The 4937-nt window shown below is 27.0% G+C and overlaps 1 long non-coding RNA gene across 1 annotated transcript; it reads left to right on the top strand.

The window, feature by feature from the left end:
• Positions 1-881: 881 nt before the first annotated feature.
• Positions 882-1878, top strand: LOC114411527. Its single transcript, XR_003666481.1, has 2 exons — positions 882-1156; positions 1625-1878. It is a non-coding gene; the product is annotated as an uncharacterized LOC114411527 (long non-coding RNA).
• Positions 1879-4937: the final 3059 nt, after the last annotated feature.

The following is a 4937-nucleotide window of genomic DNA, read 5'->3' as shown; positions in this document are numbered from 1 at the left end:
CCTCTTAACTTACACTATTCCGTTAAAGAATTGTGCATGTTGATCATTTTTCATTTTTCTTCTTTAAAATTCAAAATTAATTATGTAATTTTTATAATTTTAAATGTTTTTATTTTTAATTTAACTTACCAAAATTCATTCATACAACAATTTATTTCATACAATGATATTTTTTCTTTTATTTCATGTCCGTTGCATCATCCATTACTTTGGCCTTTTTATCTTTTTCTCATTATTGTATATTTTATTGTATAGATAACATTATTCTTTATAAAATCTCATTTTATGTTCGTTCTGCATTGACATAGGCTTCTCCTCTGCGTGGAAAAGAGTTAACGTGAATAGTAAAAATATCAAGAAAAGAAAATGCAAATACATAGAGGGCTACAAGGCCACACCCCACGTATATACCAATTAATGGCTACAATTGATATTTTCACTATTTTGCTATCTCCGTGGCGCGTAATGTTCAATGTTCAAATATTTGACAATGAGAGTTTTCATCACGGTTTCTACGTATCAAAGACTAACTTGGTTGGTTGTAAAAAAAAAGACTAACTTCGTTATGAAGGCACTTAAACAAGGGGAATGCATGCCTATATCAATTACATGGCAAGGTTGGAATAGGTCTTGGTGCCAATATTTCACCGCAGATTTCTTCTTGTGCCACAAGCTACATATAAGTTCAATAGTACTTTACTTTTCTTTATTTTTCCTTCTTTTGTTCAGTCCAAATAACGTAAAAAGCAATGTAAATCCAATTAAAATGCTAGGTAATGTCAGCAACATTTCTAATGTAACTCGGCGAAATGTAATTACTAGCCACGTCTCTGCATGATGCGTTATAAATAGAGAACAATATTGCCATAGTTTTCATTCCAAGACATCGAAACAATTATATATATAGTACAAATCAATAGTATTTCACTGAGAAGATATATTTGCATTGCTTTAATTTATCAGAATGAGTTCCAACCCGAAAGACATCTCGAAGAGTTTGGGCGAGACGAGGCAGTCTCAGCAGTCTGCAAACAACAATGGTTCCAACTCTAAAAATGGAAACAAGAAAAAGACTGCTCAATCCAGCCTTGCCTATAGCAATAAAAATAATTGAAATGCCAACAACTGCATGCAAGGGGAAAAAGATTCAAACAAGGTAAAATAAATTAGAAACAACCCCTCAACACCACTTTCTTGCACTCACACTTTTTGTCAATTAAATTTCTATAATTTTTTTTGTATTTTTTTTTCTTTTTTACACATTTAAAGTTAAGTTTAATAGTTATGTATTAATGATGTAAAATATTTTTAAATTGTTGTTCAACCATAACTCTTCATTAATATAATTATAATAAAAATTAATAAACTTACCCTACATAGAATTGTGATTTAATCACAGGATAAAAAATTTATACTATTATTCTATAATTGTTTTTCTCTTTTAAAAGTTATATGTTACTAATAATACGTGAATCATAACATTTTTCTGTTCGCCACTAGACACTAGTTTGCAAAATCAGCCAGCTAGGAAATACAACTATTTCATTCGTTCTCACCTTTTTTTTTTTTTCATTTATTGTCACGGTTTTTGTATTCCTTATTCATTGTTTTGATTTTGTTGCAGGTGATCATGTGGAAGTGGGAACTGTGTATGAAGAACTTTTAGAGTAGCTGAGATTGTTATAGTCATTATTTGTTAATTTCTTTATATTAATTTGTTCGTTTCATATAAGCCTTTATAATTTACAATTTTTAGAGCTAGTACGTAGTAATATCCCATTTCCATGTAAATTTATAATAAAATCTAATAAATCTGAAACTTTTATATGTTATGTGCAAGCTCCTTGTGAATATATGAAAGGATCGGTAATTCACAAATAGCCTGTTAATTCCCACAGTTGGTTTTGCCTCCTTTTAGGTTTAATTAGTATACATAAAGATTAGTAATATACTCTCATTATTGGGTAAATATTAGGAAGATCTTATTAAAAGAAGAGTGAGATTTTTTCGTGGAACTTCTTCTTCGATCTTCAAATATAATTTCTGTAATTGTTAATATTTTTCTCATTTTTTTTTTGCTTACACATCTTTTTCATCATTAATGTAATTTAAATTTTTTTCATATTCGTTTTTGAAAAAAAATATTTTAGTCATTATAAATATATTTATTTTATTTTTCATTCTTAAATCATTTTAAATAACATTTTTCAATGTTAAAAATATTTTATTATAAAAACATTATCTAAAGTGCTTAAAACAAATACATTCTATAAAAACTAAAATAAAAAAATATTAAATTTGAGAGACAAAAAATATATTTAAATATTTATTTTATTGTTTAAAATATTATCTAAAATATTTTAAAAACATAAAAAATAAATATAATTTGTAAGAATTATAAAAAATAATTTAAAAAATAAAAAAAAATACTAAATTATAAAAATTAAAAAGATATTTAAATTTATTAACAAATAATATTTACCAATAAAAAAAATTGTGTCTACTCTTCACTTACCACATTTGTCTTGTCTTTTGCTGGTTGCTAGTATCTATTTACACCCACAATAGGGGAACCTGCCTTCATTATTCAATTAATGCATGGAACTTTCTAAGTGATTGATGGTAGTACACGTAGAAATTTCTACTATTTTTCATGTTTTACAAACTTTCAAATCCAAGGGGGTTTGTGTAAGATATCATATATATAATATATTTAGCTTGCTGCATAAGGAGATATCCGCGGTGAATGGGCACCAATTAAGCTTATCCCTACCTTTTCATGTAATTAATTAATTAATAGGTATACATGTTTATGTGATTTCAGATAACCAAGTTAGTCTCGAAAAAAAAAAGTTAGTCTCGAACATATAGAAACCGTGACGAAAACTCTCATCGTCAAAGTTTTGAACTTTGAATACGCACCATGGACACACAGCAAACAACCATTTTCTCCCCCTTCGATCCCCTTCTGCATTTGCATCTTCATTTCCTCTACACTTTTCACATTAATTAAGTCTTTCACGTAAGACATTAAGTCCCGTTAATATAGGCGTGTCACAATATTAGTGTCTTGTTTTTCTTCCTAATCCTAATTTTTTATAGTTTGGAATTTGGTTATAAAAAAATTACCAAGAGTCAGTCTCGTGCACGGATTTTTATGTGACAAAAAAGAGGGAAAAAAGAAGAAAAAAAGAGATAAAGAGAGTAAAATAAAATAAAATGTTAAAAAATTTAAAAAAATGTAAAATTATCCTGTTGTTGACACATGACAACAGCTGAATAAGTTAGTTTGAGCGAAACTGAAAATTTTCACTTTTGGATTTAAGTTTTGTGATCGTAAAAATATAATAGGATAACATTTTAAAATACTTTAAAGTATATTTTTTAAAATTTAATTTACAAAATGTTTCCCAATGTAAAACGCTGTGACAAGCGGGGTCTAATTAGGTGGCTGCTACCCGGTCCTCCTTATTAAAGCTAGGCGGTGTGATTTCATAATTCATTATTAATTTTTTTATCATATAATTGATTATTATAGTCAACTGTATAGTTATTATTTGTAGGTATCATTTTAAACATTGGCATTTAACTTTTAAAACTTAATTCTTATTTATTTTAATTTTGTGATATTCTTTATCAGTATTTTCCCAAGCTTCATTAAGTAAATCAATTTTATTCATTGTAAAACTTGTTGTGGTATCCATGAATTACATTTAAATAATAATTATGAAACTTGACGGATATATTATTTTCAGATATTTCATTTGACAGATACAGCTGAATTGAAATAAGGAATTATATTCGATGGCATTTTGGTCCTTTCAAAGCAGATCATCTCTACCTTTGCAGTTTTGGGTACAATTAATTATGTCCTGAAGTAAGGTTAATAAACTTATATCTCAAAAAGTAAAAGTAGATCATTTGCATTTGTAGTTTTGGCTACAATTGATCATGCTCTATTAATAAATATTGGTGTAGTTGGTATGAAATAAATTTGTATCCAAAGAGGTTGTATGTATGATTTTTACCGCCGCGGAGAGAATTTTGTTAATAAATAATATATAAGTATTCATTGATTTTTGAGATTTATTTTAATTGTGAAGAGTCTCTAAAATTTAACCCACTTAAATTTTCTTACTACAAAAAAATAAAACTGATCTGGAATGATTATGTGAGTTATATATATATATATATATATATATATATGTGTGTGTGTGAGATTTTAATTTGAAATCATAAGTTAAATTGGAATAATCTCAATATTTCATGTGCTCAATAATTTTCTTTCTAAGTGATAATATCTGAAATATTATTTTGCTAAATAACTATTTACTTGGATGTCTTTATTTTTTAAGTTTCAGTTCATATACATGATAAAAGTTAAGGTTTTTATCCTTGTCGATCGTTAACATCATTAAATATGGTGTTGTTAAAACTATTACAAAAACTTTTTGGCAATATAAAATTGCTGCAAAATTTTCATGAAGGTAAACTACAAAGAAAAATTATTATTACTAAGGTTTTTATCCTTGTCGATCGTTAACATCATTAAATATGGTGTTGTTAAAACTATTACAAAAACTTTTTGGCAATATAAAATTGCAGCAAAATTTTCATGCAGGTAAACTACAAAGAAAAATTATTATTACTGACGGAATATTTTCTGTTGAAAATATCTTAATTATTTACAGAATTTACCGACGGAAAGTATTTCATGCGAAAATGCTTGAATTTCTTACAAAATTTATCTACGGACAAATTTTTCATCAGAAAATATAAATTACCGATGAATTTTTATCCATTGATTTAATTCGGTCAGAAATTTAAATATTATTGACAAATTTTTTCAACAGAATATGTTTCCGCCAGAAATTAAAAATTGTACTCAAAATTAAAAGAACTCAACCCTAACGAGGGATTCAGATCCACCGTCGCAC

This window comes from Glycine soja, chromosome 5, assembly GCF_004193775.1.
Source record: "Glycine soja cultivar W05 chromosome 5, ASM419377v2, whole genome shotgun sequence".
NCBI lineage: Eukaryota > Viridiplantae > Streptophyta > Magnoliopsida > Fabales > Fabaceae > Glycine > Glycine soja.
This window is presented reverse-complemented; position numbering and strand designations above follow the sequence as displayed.